We start from the raw sequence: 17,365 nt of genomic DNA, 5'->3' as shown, positions 1-17,365 counted from the left end.
TTTTGTATACTGTTGAAATTAGGTTGATAGAAATTTGGATGTTAATGGTAACTCCAAGGGCAATCTCTGATAATTCAAAAATATGTAGTACAAGAAACTGCCAGAGTATTAAAATGGCACACTGGAGCATATTTATTTAACAGAAAACAAAGCAGTGAAGGAAGAACGGAGGAACAAAAATAATACCTAAGACATATAGAAAACAACAAAAGATCAGAGGCAAATTACAGCTTATTAGTAAGCATATTACACATAGCTGATTAAACTCTTTAATTAAATGTCAGATGCTGGAAGAATGCTAAAAAAAAAAAAACAAAAACAAAGCAGAATCCAACTATATACTGTATATGAGACTTCCCAGGTAGTTCAGTGGTAAAGAATCTGCATGCCAATGCAAGAGACTTGGGTTTGATCCTTGGGTCAGGAAAATATCCTGCAAAAGGAAATGGCAACCCCAATCCAATATTCTTAAAAGCCTGCAAAATCCCATAGACAGAGGAACTTGGTGGGCTATTGTCCACGGGATCACAGAAGAGTCAAACACAACTTAGCAACTAAATCAACACATATGCTATGTATAAGAGACACACTTTAGATTCAAATACACAAATAGGTTGAAAGGAAGAAGATGAAAAGACATACCATGTAACCAGTAACTAAAAAGAAGCTGCTGCTGCTAAGTCACTTCAGTCGTGTCCAACTCTGTGTGACCCCATAGACGGCAGCCCACCAGGCTCCCCCGTCCCTGGGATTCTCCAGTCAAGAACACTGCAGTGGGTTGCCATTTCCTTCTCCAATGCAGGAAAGTGAAAAGTGAAAGTGAAGTCGCTCATTCGTGTCCGACTCTTAGTGAACCCATGGACTGCAGCCTTCCAGGCTCCTCTGTCCATGGGATTTTCCAGGCAAGAGTGGGATGCCATTGCCTTCTCCGAAAAAGAAGCTAGAGTAGATATATTAATGTCATACAAAATAGTCTTTATGGTATACCTTGTTACCAGAAGCAAAGAAAGACATTGTATAATGATAAAAGTCAATCCACCAAGAAGTTATGGTTATTATAAACATGTATACATAACAGAAATTCAAAATAAATGAAGTAAATATTGATTAAAGGGAGAAAAAGGAAATTTAAAATAGTAGACTTTAAATTTTGATTGCATGCATGCTAAGTCGCTTCATTCATGTCCAGATCTTTGCAACCCTATGGACTACAGCCCACCAGCCTCCTCTGTCCTTGGGATTCTCCAAGCCAGAATACTGGAATGGGTTGAAAGAATGAAATTAAATTTAAAAAAATGGAATAATTACAGATTTATACTAGTGTCTAAGGGCTTCCCCTGTGGCTCAGATGGTAGAGAATCTTCTTGCAATCCAGGAGACCTGGGTTTGATTCCTGGGTCAGGAAGATACCCTGGAGAATGGAATGGCCACACACTCCAGTATTCTTGCCTGGAGAATTCCATGGACAGAGGAGCCTGGCCAGCTACAGTCCATGGCATTGCAAAGAGTTGGACAAAACTGAGGGACTAACACACACACACACACATTACTGCCTAAAGGAAGTTTACATAAGTTGTCCTGATTGTTGTAGCTATGTCGTTCTTGAAATCAGGTAAATTTACTCTCATTTTAATTTTTCCTTTTCAAAACTGTTTTCCTTGTATAGTGTCTTTGTCCTCCATATAAACTTTTGGATAATCTTGTCTATGTCTATAAAAATTTTGTGAGGGTTTTGATAGAAATTTCACTAATTCTATAGAACACTTTGGAAAGAATTGATATCTTTACTGTGTAGAGTCTTTCAATATATGGAGATGATACGACTCTGCACTAATTTATATATTTTATATTTTCATAGTGTTTCACAGTTTTTAGTATAGAAGTCCTGTAAATGTTGTTAGACATACATTATTGCATTTTTACGCAATTGTAATTGGTATGGTATTTTCAATTTCAGTGTCAATTGCTACAGAAATAAAATAGATTTTTGTATAGTTCTCTTGTATACTTGCAATATTGCTGAGCTAGTTAGCTTCAGGAATGTTTCTGTTTGTTTTATAAAATCATCGGAATTATTTTACATAGATACTTATTTCATTTCAGAATAAGGAGAGTTTTATTTCTTCTTTGTGTTCTGTGTGTTTTTATCTTTCTTTTCCTGCCTGAATATGCTAGATAGAATTTCTAGCACTATGTCAAATAAAAGTGACATAGTAGACACCCTTACCTTTTCTCAATCTCAAGGAGAAGCATTCACTCTTTCACCATTCATTATGTTGAAGGCATAGGTTTTTGTGGTGCTCTTTATAAAATTTAGCAAATTTTCCTCTAATCCTATATTTTAGGGTGTTTTTAATCATTTATGGGTTTTTAGAATTTTTTAAATGTATTTTCTGCATCAATTGTTACGATCATGTGATTTTTCTTCTCAGCCTGTTACTGTGTTTTGTATTGGTTGCTTTATGAGTATTGAATGACTCTTGCAATAAACTACCTGTTGACCATAAATTATCATTAACAAAATTGTACTGTTATTGCATTGGATTATAGCCCAGTGAGAATAATCTCAATATTGTCATATTATTTTTTTTATATTGATGGATTTATTTAGTTAATATTTCTTCATGGCATGTTACAGATGTGTTTTTGTGTGGGATTGTCTTGTAATTTTCTTTTTAAAATTTGTTGGATGTCAGATATTGTTATCAAGGTTATGCTGACCTTATAAAATATGTTGGGAAACCATTCCAACTATTTCTAGTCTCTGAAAGAATCTGTGCTTGTTGCTCTTTCTTCCTGATATGTTTGTCAGAATTCACTGGTGAATTATCTTCAGTCTTGGTAATCTGTATTTTTAAGGAATTTGCCATTTTTCTAGATTTTCATTGCTTTAAAGTTGATCATGATAACTTTGTGTTATCTTTTTCATGTCTGAGATATTAATAGTGATGTTACTGTTTTCAGTCCTAGCTATATAATTTCTCTCTCTCTCTTTGTTTATCAATATTGTAAGGGATTTATTAATTGAATTAGCCTTTTTGAAGTGCTAACTTTTGGTTTTCTTGATTCACTATATTGTATATTTGTTCTCTTTTCATCATTTTTATTCTTTATTTCATTTTCTTTCTTCTTTTCCTTTGGTGTTAACACAATTTTTTTGAAAAGGATTTTTAAATAACTGCTTTTTGTCTTAAAAAAAAATCTAGCTAACTAATTTAAGGGTAAAATTTCTCTGTAAGCACAGTTGTGCTTCAGGTCACTGTTGACATATAATTATTTTATTAATATTGAGTTTAATATACTTTCTAATTTTCAAGGAATTTATTTTATGGTGTATAATACTCTATTTGGAAAAGTGCTTCTTAATTTCCAAATATATGGATATTTTCAGATTTTTTTTGTTTTAATTGATTTCTAGATTAGTTCTATTCTGCTTTGGGAATTAATTATGCATCTTAATACTATAATGTGTTGAGATAGCTCTATTGCTAGTAGATGATCAATTTTGCTAAGTACTTCATGGTTACTTATAAAGAAAAAAAATTTATTTTGCAATTATTAGGTGGAGTATCTTTATATGTTAAACCAAGTCTAGAGCTCTGCTTTCAGATCTTCTATATGATTACTACTTATTAACCTTCTAATTCTATCAATTACTAAGATGTTTATTAAAGTCTCAATTTTTAAAAGTTGGGTGATTTTTCTTTTAGTTTTGTTAATTTTTTTTCTTGAAGTGTTTTAATCTAGATAGTTGGTGAGCTTATAGTTGTTCTATTTTTGATGACCCTTTTTATTAATGAACTATCCCTTTAATTTCGATTAATTTTCTTGTGAAAGTATTTTTTGATGTTCATTCAACAACTTCTTTTTGGTTATTTACATGGTATCCCTACATGGTATCCATCCTTAAATTTCACCATTTTAATCTTTATATTAAAGATTATATATTCTAAAAAGACTGTGCCTTTTAAATTTATTTTATTATAGGAAAGTATACAAATTACCAATATAAATAATAAATGCAGAATCATTACTGTAGATCTTACAGACACTTAAAGGATGATAAGAGGATATGCCAAACTATTTATGTTAATAAATTAGATCACTTAGATGCCATACACAAGTGACTTGAAAGACCCAAAGTGCCAGAGCATGCTCATGGAGAAATAAATAACTTAAATAGCATCACATTTCGAACAGAATTTGAACTATAATAAATAATACTCCAAGATTAAATAGCTTCATTGCCTTCTTCTATCAAGCAGAATATTGTCAGATGAAGTGTTCTGTAGATGTCAATTATAACCATTTGACTGATGGTAGTGTTAAGTTCAGGCTTCTCTGGTGGCTCAGAGGTAAAGAACCCACCTGCAGTATGGGAGACCTGGTTTGAATCCCTGGGTTGTAATCCCCTGGAGGAGGGCATGGAAATCCATTCCAGGACTCTTGCCTGGAGAATTCCATGAATAGAGGAGCCTGGGGTCTCAAGGAGTCCGACACGACTGAGAGACTAAGCAGAAGCAACAGAGTTAAATTCAATTATGCCCTTACTGGATTGTCTGCCTAATAGATTTGTCCATTTCTTAAAGAGACATGTTAATTTCTTCATCTAAAATTGTGGATTCATATATTTCTTCTTGCAGTTCTATCACATTTTGCCTCACTTATTTTGATACTCTGATGTTCAGTTCAGGTCAGTCACTCAGTCCTGTTCAACTGTTTGTGACCCCATGGACTGCAGCACACCAGGCTTCCCTGTCCATCACCAACTCCTGTAGCTCACTCAAACTCATGCGCCCATTGAGTTGGTGATATCATCCAACCATCTCATCCTCTGTCATTTCCTTCTCCTTCCACCTTCGATCTTTCTCAGAATCAGTGTCTCTACCAATGAGTCAGTTCTTTGAATCAGGTGATCAAAGTATATGAGTTTCAGCTTCAGCATCAGTCCTTCCAATGAATATCCAGTACTGATTGCCTTTAGGATGGACTGGTTAAATCTTCTTGCTGTCCAGGGGACTCTCAAGAGTCTTCTCCAACACCACAGTTCAAAAGCATCAGTTCTTTGGTGCTCAGATTTATTTACTGCCCAACTCTCACATCTGTACATGACTACTGGAAAAACCAAAGCTTTGACTAGGAGGACCTTTGTTGGCAAAGTACTGTCTCTGCTTTTTAATATGCTATCTAGGTTGATCATAACTTTTCTTCCAAGGAGTAAGCATCTTTTAATATCATGGCTGCAGTCACCACCTACAGCGATTTTGGAGCCCAGGAAAATAAAGTCTGTCACTGTTTCCATTGTTTCCCCATCCATTTCCCATGAAGTGATGGGACCAGATGCCATGATCTTAGTTTTTTGAACATTGAGTTTTAAGCCAGCTCTTTCACTCTCCTCTTTCACTTTCATCAAGGGCTCTTTAGTTCTTCTTCACTTTCTGCCATAAAGGTAGTGTCATCTGCATATCTGAGGTTATTGACATTTCTCCCAGCAATCTTGAGTCCAGCTTGTGCTTCATCCAGCCTGGCATTTCACATGATGTGTTCTGCATAAAAATTAAACAAGCAGGATGACAATATACAGTTTCGACATATTCCTTTCCTGATTTGGAACCAGTCTGTTGTTCCATGTCCAGTTCTAACTGTTGCTTCTTGACCTGCATACAGATATCTCAAGAAGCACATCAGGTGGTCTGGTATTCCCCTCTTTCACTTTTTTTGTGATCCACACAGTCAAAAGTTTTGGCATAGTCAATAAAGCAGAAGTAGGTGTTTTTCTGGAACACTCTTTCTTTTTCGATGATCCAATGGATATTGACAATTTGATCTCTGGTTCTTCTGCCTTTTCTAAATCCAGCTTGAACATCTGGAATTCCACAGTTTTGAACTCAGATGTTAAGCTAATACATATTAAACGTTATTTTGTCTTCTTGGGGTACTGGCCACATTATCATTATGTAATACCTCTCTTTATCTCTAGTAACTTTCCTTATATACTCTTTCTTTTCATTAGTGGAACTATGGTATAGCTTTCTCCATCCCTTTAGTTTTAGTCTATATGCAAACTAAGTCATCTCAGTCATGTAGGACTGTTTGTAACCCTATGGATCATAGCCCACCATAAGATTCTCCAGGCAAGAACCATTAGTGTTTAAGGAGACCATTATTATTTAAGAAGATTATTGATTAAATATAATTCCAATAATATATACCTTTTTTGTTAATTATTAATTTGTGATAGTTCCTTTTATCTATTTTTTTCCATCTTTTTTTTTTTTTTGCCTTTTATGCAAACTGAAAATTTTATGTGATTCAGCTTTCTCTCCTTTCTTATAACAACTATGTTGTTGTTGTTGTTGCTACTGTTCAGTCGCTAAGTCATGTCTGACTCTTTACAATCTCATGGACTGCAGCAGTACTCTCAGGTCAGTTCAGTTCAGCCGCTCAGTCGTGTCCGACTCTTTAAGACACCATGAATCGCAGCACGCCAGGCCTCCCTGTCCATCACCACCTCCCGGAGTTCACTCAGACTCACGTCCATCGAGTCAGTGATGCCATCCAGCCATCTCATCCTCTGTCGTCCCCTTCTCCTTCTGCCCCCAATGCCTCCCAGCCTCAGAGTCTTTTCCAATGAGTCCACTCTGCGCATGAGGTGGCCAAAGTACTGGAGTTTCAGCTTCAGCATCATTCCTTCCAAAGAAATCCCAGGGCTGATCTCCTTCAGAATGGACTGGTTGGATGGATCTCCTTGGAGTCCAAGGGACTCTCAAGAGTCTTCTCCAACACCACAGTTCAAAAGAATCAATTCTTCAGTGCTCAGCTTTCTTCACAGTCCAACTCTCACATCCATACATGACCACTGGAAAAACCATAGCCTTGACTAGATGAACCTTTGTTGGCAAAGTAATGTCTCTGCTTTTCAATATGCTATCTAGGTTGGTCATAACTTTCCTTCCAAGGAGTAAGTGTCTTTTAATTTCATGGCTGCGGTCACCATCTGCAGTGATTTTGGAGCCCCCAAAAATAAAGTCTGACACTGTTTCCACTGTTTCCCCATCTATTTCCCACGAAGTGATGGGACCAGGTGCCATGATCTTCGTTTTCTGAATGTTGAGCTTTAAGCCAACTTTTTCACTCTCCACTTTCACTTTCATCAAGAGGCTTTTTAGTTCCTCTTCACTTTCTGCCATAAGGGTGGTGTCATCTGCATATCTGAGGTTATTGATATTTCTCCCGGCAATCTTGATTCCAGCTTGTGCTTCATCCAGCCCAGCGTTTCTCATGATGTACTCTGCATATAAGTTAAATAAGCAGGGTGACAATATACAGCCTTGACGTACTCCTTTTCCTATTTGGAACCAGTCTGTTGTTCCATGTCCAGTTCTAACTGGTGCTTCCTGACCTGCATACAGGTTTCTCAAGAGGCAGGTCAGGTGGTCTGGTATTCCCATCTCTTTCAGAATTTTCCACAGTTTATTGTGATCCACACAGTCAAAGGCTTTGGCATAGTCAATAAAGCAGAAATAGATGTATTTCTGGAACTCTCTTGCTTTTTCCATGATGCCATCCAGCGGATGTTGGCAATTTGATCTCCTGTTCTTCTGCCTTTTCTAAAACCAGCTTGAACATCTAGAAGTTCACGGTTCATGTATTACTGAAGCCTGGCTTGGAGAATTTTGAGCATTACTTTACTAGTGTGTGAGATGAGTGCAATTGTGCGGTAGTTCAGGCATTCTTTGGCATTGCCTTTCTTTGGGATTGGAATGAAAACTGGCCTTTTCCAGTTTTCCAAATTTGCTGGCATATTGAGTGCAGCACTTTCACAGCATCATCTTTCAGGATTTGAAATAGCTCAACTGGAATGCCATTACCTACTCTAGCATTGTTCGTAGTGATTCTTTCTAAGGCCCACTTGACTTCACATTCCAGGATGTCTGACTCCAGGTGAGTGATCACACCATCATGATTATCTTGGTTGAAGATCTTTTTTGTACAGTCTTCTGTGTACTCCTGCCACCTCTTCTTAATATCTTCTGCTTCTGTTAGGTCCATACCATTTTTGTCCTTTATCGAGCCCATCTTTGCATGAAATGTTCCCTTGGTATCTCTGATTTTCTTGAAGATATCTATAGTCTTCCTCATTCTGTTGTTTTCCTCTATTTCTTTGCATTGATTGCTGAGGAAGGCTTTCTTATCTCTTCTTGCTATTCTTGGAACTCTGTATTCAGTTGTTTATATCTTTCTTTTTCTCCTTTGCTTTTCACTTCTCTTCTTTTCACAGCTATTTGTAAGGCCTCCCCAGACAGCCATTTTGCTTTTTTGCATTTCTTTTCCATGGGGATGGTCTTGATCCCTGTCTCCTGTACAATGTCACAACCTCTGTCCTTAGTTCATCTGGCACTCTATCTATCAGACCTAGTCTGTTAAATCTATTTCTCATAAGGGATTTGATTTAGGTCATACCTGAATGGTCTAGTGGTTTTCCCTACTTTCTTCAATTTAAGTCTGAATTTGGCAATAAGGAGTTCATGATCTGAGCCACAGTCAGCTCCTGGTCCTGTTTTTGTTGACTGTATAGAGCTTCTCCATCTTTGACTATAAAGAATATAATCAATCTCATTTCAATGTTGACCATCTGGTGATGTCCATGTGTAGAGTCTTCTCTTGTGTTGTTGGAAGAGGGTGTTTGCTATGACCAGTGCATTTTCTTGGCAAAACTCTATTAGTCTTTGCCCTGCTTCATTCCGTATTCCAAGGCCAAATTTGCCTGTTACTCCAGGTGTTTCTTGACTTCCTACTTCTGCATTCCAGTCCCCTATAATGAAAAGGACATCTTTTTTGGGTGTTAGTTCTAAAAGGTCTTGTAGGTCTTCATAGAACCATTCAACTTCAGCTTCTTCAGCATTACTGTTTGGGGCATAGACTTGGATTACTGTGATATTGGATGGTTTGCCTTGGAAATGAACAGAGATCATTCTGTCATTTTTGAGATTGCATCCAAGTACTGCATTTTGAACTCTTTTGTTGACCATGATGGCTACTCCATTTCTTCTGAGTGATTTCTGCCCACAATAGTAGATATAATGGTCATCTGAGTTAAATTCACCCATTCCAGTCCATTTGAGTTTGCTGATTCCTAGAATGTCAACATTCACTCTTGCCATCTCCTGTTTGACCAGTTCCAATTTGCCTTGATTCATGGACCTGACATTCCAGGTTCCTATGCAATATTGCTCTTTACAGCATCGGACCTTGCTTCTATCACCAGTCACATCCACAGCTGGGTATTCTTTTTGCTTTGGCTCCGGCCCTTCATTCTTTCTGGAGTTATTTCTCCACTGATCTCCAGTAGCATATTGGGCACCTACTGACCTGGGGAGTTCCTCTTTCAGTATCCTATCATTTTGCCTTTTCATGCTGTTCATGGGGTTCTCAAGTCAAGAATACTGAAGTGGTTTGCCATTCCCTTCTCCAGTGGACCACATTCTGTCAGACCTCTCCACCATGACCTGCCCATCTTGGGTGGCCCCACGGGCATGGCTTAGTTTCATTGAGTTAGACAAGTCTGTGGTCCTAGTGTGATCAGATTGACTAGTTTTCTGTGAGTTTGGCTTCAGTGTGTCTGCCCTCTGATGCCCTCTCGCAACACCTACCGTCTTACTTGGGTTTCTCTTACCTTGGACGTGGGGTATCTCTTCACGGCTTCTCCAGCAAAGCGCAGCCGCTGCTCTTTACCTTGGATGAGGGGTATCTCCTCACCGCCACCCCTTCTGATCTTGAAAGTGGAATAGCTCCTCTAGGCCCTCCTGTGCCCGCGCAGCTACTGCTCCTTGGAGGTGGGGTAGCTCCTCTCAGCTGCCGCCCCTGACCTCAGTCGTTGGGTAGCTCCTCTCGGCCGTTCCTGCGCCGTAGCAGCCTGGCACTCTCGGCTGCTGCCCCTGACCTTGGACGTGGGGTAATTGCTCTTGGCAGCCTTCTCTCTGGCATGGGGTCCTTCCGGCTTCTGGATGCAATCTCAAAAATGACAGAGTGATATCTGTTCATTTCCAAGGCAAACCATTCAATATCACTGTAATCCAAGTCTATGCCCCAACCAGTAATGCTGAAGAAGCTCATGTTGAACGGTTATATGAAGACCTACAAGACCTTTTAGAGCTAACAGCCAAAAAAGATGTCCTTTTCATTATAGGGGACTGGAATGCAAAAATAGGAAGTCAAGAAACACCTGGAATAACAGGCAAATTTGGCCTTGGAATACGGAATGAAGCAGGGCAAAGACTAATAGAGTTTTGCCAAGAAAATGCACTGGTCATAGCAAACACCCTCTTCCAACAACACAAGAGAAGACTCTACACATGGACATCACCAGGTGGTCAACACTGAAATCAGATTGATTATATTCTTTGCAGCAGTACTCTAGGCTCTTCTGTTCATCAGTCTCCCAGAGTTTGCTTAAATTCATGTCTGTTGACTCAATGATGCTATCTAACCATCTCATCCTCTGCCTTCCACTTCTCTTTTTGCCTTCAGTCTTTCCCAGCATCAAGGTCTTTTCCAATGAGTCAGCTCTTCACAACAGGTGGCTGAAGAGATTATTACTATTATTATTTTATCTTTTGAAGTGATTGCCCTTGAGTTTGCAATACACATTTATAACTAACCCAGGCCCACTTTTTAAAACACTGCACTTTCATCATTGTTACCATTCATTTCACTTTACATAAGTTTACATAACCAAATATACTTTTGCCATTATTTTAAAACTATTATCTTTTATATTAACTAATTTTTATTTTACCTTCACTTATACATTTTTGATGCTCTCTCTCTCTTTTTTATTTTTAACAAAACACTAGTATTTTAATCTGTCATTGGTCTTTCTGATGAGCCGCTTTTAACATTTCTTTCAAGGCAATATGGTTCCTGCTCTCATTTTGCATTTATATTTCTTGAACTCTAAATCTAAAACTAATGGACATCACGTTGTCAACAAAGGTTCGTCTAGTCAAGGCTATGGTTTTCCCAGTGGTCATGTATGGATGTGAGAGTTGGACTATAAAGAAAGCTGAGCGCCGAAGAATTGATGCTTTTGAACTGTGGTGTTGGAGAGGACTCTTGAGAGTCCCTTGGACTGCAAGGAGATTCAACCAGGCCATCCTACAGGAGATCAGTCCTGAGTGTTCATGGGAAGGACTGATGTTGAAGCTGAAACTCCAATACTTTTGCCACCTGATGTGAAGAGCTACTCATTTGAAAAGACCCTGATGCTGGGAAAGATTGAGGGCAGGAGGAGAAGGAGATGAAAGAGGATTAGATGGTTGGATGGCATCACCAACACAATGGACATGGGTTTGGGTAGATTCCAGGTGTTGGTGATGGACAGGGAGGCCTGGCTTGCTGTGGTTCATGGGGTGGCAAAGAGTCGGACACGCTTGAGCGACTGAACTGAACTGAACTGATGAGCTGCTTTTAACATTTCTTTCAAGACAATATGGTCCCTGCTCTCATTTTGTGTTTATATTTCTTGAACTCTTTGAATCTAAATATAATATCTTTTAAAAATATATGATTATTAGGCTGTCAATTCTTCAAATATTGTGTTCTTCTTTCTCTATATTCTCTCTTTCTAAAACTCTAATTACACATATCTTGGAATTTTTTTGTACTGACTCCAGGTTCCTGAAATCATGTTAATTTTATTTCTTTATCCTGGATTGTTTCTGCTAATATTTCAACAAGTTCATTGATTTTCTTCCATTATCTTTATTCTGTGTTTATATGAACCCAATGATTCTAAACATTTCTTATATTGTATTTTTTTACTAAACATTTCTTATATTGTAGTAATTTCTTATATTGTAGTAAATTTCCCACTTAATTTTAAAATGATTTTATTTTTCTGATGCAACTTTCTATAATTTTATTTATTGTAAGGAGATTCTTTTTATAATTTTTACATAATTCTGTTAAAGGTGGTTTTTTTGTGATAAATCCTGCATCATCTTAGCAGTTGTTTTTTATTGTCTTTTCTCCTATAAGTGGTCACATTTTCCTGAATCTTCAAATATCTACTAATATTTGATTTTATCATGGGTATTGTGAAAGTTATATTAGTTATCCTTTGAATGTAGTTAAGACCATGTGGTTTTTTTATTTATTTTCTTTCTTTAGCATATAATTAAATTGACTAGACTTAAACTATAAACTTTTTTTTTTGACTTGCAACTCAAACTCAGACAAAGTTATTTTGTATTTTGAAAGATGTCTTCTACATGAGTATTTAGAGATCAGCCTGAGACTGTAAAAAGTTTGCTAACAAATTTTGGATTTTATCTCTTTGATTCACTCTTTTCTAGAACCCCTTCCAAAACTTACCAGCACCTATAGCTTACCAAATCTTTGTCCTGTGGTACTTCAAGCCAGAAATTCTGTAGATTTTTCAATGAGGATTTTAGACAACCCATGTACAGGTTTTACTTGCCCTGAGTTAAAAGCTATAAAAATTGGTAATTCACTTTTCCTCATTCTTCTATTAATGAATGTCAACTTCCATCCAAAATTATGTGCTTTGGTTCACTCTCCAATACTTTCAGGTCATTATGGAGTTTTTTGCTTATGTTTATTTGTTTATATTTTTCAAAATAGTAAGTGTCAGGGTAGGATCCTCTAATAGCTGCTTGGTCACATCAGAAATAAAAACCTCCTGTCAAACTACTTTATCCAGTTTTCTTGAGGTAAATAAAAATAACAATGATTCTAATGATTCATTTACTTATATTGTATAAAATATTTTAGAAATCAATTTAGATCATTTTATGTTTGACTTTATAAGTATAATATCTCTTAGAAAAAAGGTTAAATAAAAATGACAAGTGTTAATAGCTTAATTCTTTCTAGTATGTTATCTAATTTTGCCATTAACTAACAGTGTTTGTCTAATCATAATTGATATTTTAGTCTAGCTATGAATTATCAGTCATTATAAGTAAAAAGTATACATGGTTTTGCTACTTACTCATAATTAGTCTTTGAAGCTCTTATAATTAAATCCAATGTTATTAGGTTTTTTATTTGTTTGTTTGTTTCTTTGCTTTGTTTTCTTTTGTTCTGTTTAATGGAATATAATTCAGATGACCATTATATCTACTACTCTGGGCAGGAATCCCTCAGAAGAAATGGAGTAGCCATAATAGTCAACAAAAGAGTCCAAAATTCAGCACTTGGATGCAATCTCAAAAATGACAGAATAATCTCTGTTCGTTTCCAAGGCAAACCATTCAATGTCACAGTAATCCAAGTCTATACCCTGACCAGTACTGCTAAAGAAGCTGAAGTTGAACAGCTCTATGAAGACCTACAAGACCTTCTAGAACTAACACCCAAAAAAAGTTATCCTTTTATTATAGGGGACTGGAATGCAGAAGTAGGAAGTCAAGAAACACCTGGAGTAACAAGCAAATTTGGCCTGGGAGTACAGAATGAAGCAGGGCAAAGGCTAATAGAGTTCTGCCAAGAGAATGCACTGGTCATAGCAAATACCCTCTTCCAACAACACAAGAGAAGACTCTACACATGGACATCACCAGATGGTCAACACTGAAATCAGATTGATTATATTCTTTGCAGTCAAAGATGAAGAAGCTCTATACAGTCAACAAAAACAGGACCAGGAGCTGACTGTGGCTCAGATCATGGAATCCTTATTGCCAATTTCAGACTGAAATTGAAGAAAGTGGAGAAAACCACTAGACCATTCAGGTATGATCTAAATAAAATCCCTTATGACTATACAGTGGAAGTGAGAAATAGATTTAAGGGACTAGATCTGATAGACAGAGTGCCTGATGAACTATGGATGGAGGTTCATGACAATGTACAGGAGACAGGGATCAAGATCATCCCCAAGAAAAAGAAATGCAAAAAAGCAAAAGGCTGTCTGAGGAGTCCATACAAATAGCTGTGAAAAGAAGGGAAGAGAAAAGCAAAGGAGAAAAGGAAAGATATACCCATTTTAATGCAGAGTTCCAAAGAATAGCAAAAGGAGATAAGAAAGCCTTTCTCAGTGATCAATGCAAAGAAATAGAGGAAAACAATAGAATGGGAAAGACTAGAGATCTCTTCAAGAAAATTAGAAATACCAAGGGAACATTTCATGCAAAGATGGGCTCAATAAAGGACAGAAATGGTATGGACCTAACAGAAGCAGAAGATATTAAGAAGAGGTGGAAAGAATACACAAGAGATCTGTACAAAAAAGATCTTCACCCCAGATAATCACAGTGGTGTGATCACTCACCTAGAGCCAGACATCTTGGAATGTGAAGTCAAGTGGGCCTTAGGAAGCATCACTACAAATAAAGCTAGTGGAGGTGATGGAATTCCAGTGGAGCTATTTCAAATCCTGAAAGATGATGCTGCGAAAGTGCTGCACTCAATATGCCAGCAAATTTGGAAAACTCAGCAGTGGCCACAGGACTGGAAAAGGTCAGTTTTCATTCCAATCCCAAAGAAAGGCAAAGCCAAAGAATGCTCAAACTACCACACAATTGCACTCATCTCACACGCTAGTAAAGTAATGCTTAAAATTCCCCAAGCCAGGCTTCAGCAATACGTGAAATGTGAACTTCCAGATATTCAAGCTGCTTTTAGAAAAGGCAGAGGAACTAGAGATCAACTTGCCAATATCCACTGGATCATCGAAAAAGCAAGAAAGTTCCAGAGAAACATCTATTTCTGCTCTATTGACTATGCCAAAGCCTTTGGGTGTATGGATCACAATAAACTGCGAAAAATCCAGAAAGAGATGGGAATACCACACCACCTGACCTGCCTCTTGAGAAACTTGTATGCAGGTCAGGAAGCAATGATTAGAACAGGACTTGGAAAAAGAGACTGTTCCAAATAGGAAAAGGAACATATAATGGTTGTATGTTGTCACTCTGCTTATTTAACTTATATGCAGAGTACATCATGAGAAACGCTGGGCTGGAGGAAGCATAAGCTGGAATCAAGATTGCTGGGAGAAATATCAGTAACCTCAGATATGCAGATGACACCACCCTTATGGCAGAAAGTGAAGAACTAAAGAGCCTCTTGATGAAAGTGAAAGAGGAGAGTCAAAAAGTTGTCTTAAAGCTCAACATTCAGAAAACTAAGATCATGGCATCCAGTTCCATCACTTCATGGGAAATAGATGGGGAAACAGTGGAAATAGTGGCTGACTTTATTTTCTGGGCTCCAGGATTGCCACAGATGGTGATTGCAGCCATGAAATTAAAAGACGCTTACTCCTGGAAGGAAAGTTATGACCAGCCTAGACAGCATATTGAAAAGCAGAGACATTACTTTGCAAACAATGGTCTGTCTTGTCAAGGCTATGGTTTTTCCAGTGATCATGTATGAATGTGAGAGTTGAACTATGAAGAAAGCTGAGTGCCGAAGCATTGATGCTTTTGAACTGTGGTGTTGGAGAAGACTTTTGGACTGCAAGGAGATCCAACCAGTCCATCCTAAAGGAGGTCAGTCCTGGGTGTTCACTGGAAGGACTGATGCTGAAGCTGAAACTCCAATACTTTGGCCACCTGATGTGAAGAGCTGACTCAGTTGAAAAGATCGTGATGCTGGGAAAGATTGAGGGCGGGAGAAGTGGACGACAGGGGATGAGATGGTTGGATGGCATCACCGACTCGATGGACATGAGTTTGGGTGGACTCCGGGAACTGGTGATGGACAGGGAAGCAGGCATGCTGCGGTCATGGGGTACAAAAAGTCTGACACAACTGACTGAACTGAACTGAATACCATTACATAAATGAGAATGGATGACTGCACCATCAAACAAGGATGAAAATTGAAAACATTTAAGTAAACATTAATTACTGTTTACCTAATAGGCATATGTTATTTATGATTTGAGAAATGAATAGGGTGTTTATCCTTCAGAAGGGCAGAAGTGCCTTGGAGACATATTAAGGGTCTTTATGGGGTGCCAGCAATATTTTGTTTTTTGATCTGGGTTTTGGCTGAGCAGTTGGGTTCAATTTATAAAAAATTTATTGAGCTCTACACTTATGATTTATGTACTTTTCTGTAAGTGTGTGTATATGCATGAGAAATTTACTTGAAAAAACTAAGGTACAAACTGAAAAGGCCTGACTGTTCTCTCATCTAAATGACCTCTCACATGGATATTAATCCCAAATTTTATTTGATTTTGCTTTTATTAAGAATATCATGTAAACAGTTTACTTGCTTACAGAAGTTTCTCTTTCATTGTCACACTGCTATCAATGATTTTTCCATGTGTTTTTAATTACGTTTAAATAATAATTTGTTCATTTTTTTACAGAATGTCAAAATAGCTTCTAGTACAAAAAAAGGTACAAGACAGATGGCAAACAATAAAATTACAAACAAGAAACAGGTGAAGAAGAAAAGTGACTGCCCTAGAAAAATTTTGTCAAATACTTAAATTCTATTTTAAATTGTTAGTAATAGGGTTTCTACATATAAATCAATATTTCATTAAATGTTGACTCTGCTAAATCACTCTCATATTGTGCTACACATTAAGAGTACCTCTATAATTTAATGACCCTTCATTACTTTTATGAATGGCTAGTTAAGCATTTTTACTTTTTAAACTCAGATTGAAAGGTTCATTGGGGCAGCAATTTTGTGTGTGTAACTTTTGGGGTTTTTTTGTTGTTGTTTACTCAGAATTTAGCACTGTGTTGTTCAACATAAACAAAAAATAGTGGACTCATTCTCAAATACAGTAATTTGTATTTATCTCATTCTGATAGATTTATGAGACAATTTTGGGAATCAAATGGGATATCCTTAGGTTGAAAAAAAAATGAGTGTTTGGAATCCATCTTCATGATTTCGCCTCTCTGAATACTGTTCTTGGCCTATGACCCTATCAACCCTATTCGTCCTTATAGATTTATAGCTGTTTTAGCTACATATGGACAATAGTTGCATAGATGGACAGCAGTCGAAGAGTTAATGAATAAAGAATTCATAGTTTAGTAACTTCCAAGTGAGGAGAGTAGAAGGAATGATAATTGTATATTGACATCCTTAACGATCTGACAATCTGGGCACAGTCTGGTCACCAGTGGCCATTTGGGAAAACCATGCTTTGTCACTGGGTATCTTCCATCCCTACTGCTCTCCCTTTAATTTGTGTTCACGTGTCCTCATACATGGATAAGAGCTGACCTCCATGACAACAGTTTCTTCTCTCTGTAATCAATGGTGAAGATGTCCACTCAAAAACTTTCTATAAACACTTTTTTTTCTTACCACCATGTCACTTATTTCGCTATCAAGTATCTAATAAGTCCGATGCAAAAGCCTG

Source organism: Bubalus bubalis, chromosome 2 (assembly GCF_019923935.1).
Source record: "Bubalus bubalis isolate 160015118507 breed Murrah chromosome 2, NDDB_SH_1, whole genome shotgun sequence".
Taxonomy (NCBI): Eukaryota; Metazoa; Chordata; class Mammalia; order Artiodactyla; family Bovidae; genus Bubalus; species Bubalus bubalis.
Note: the sequence above shows the minus strand (reverse complement) of the source record.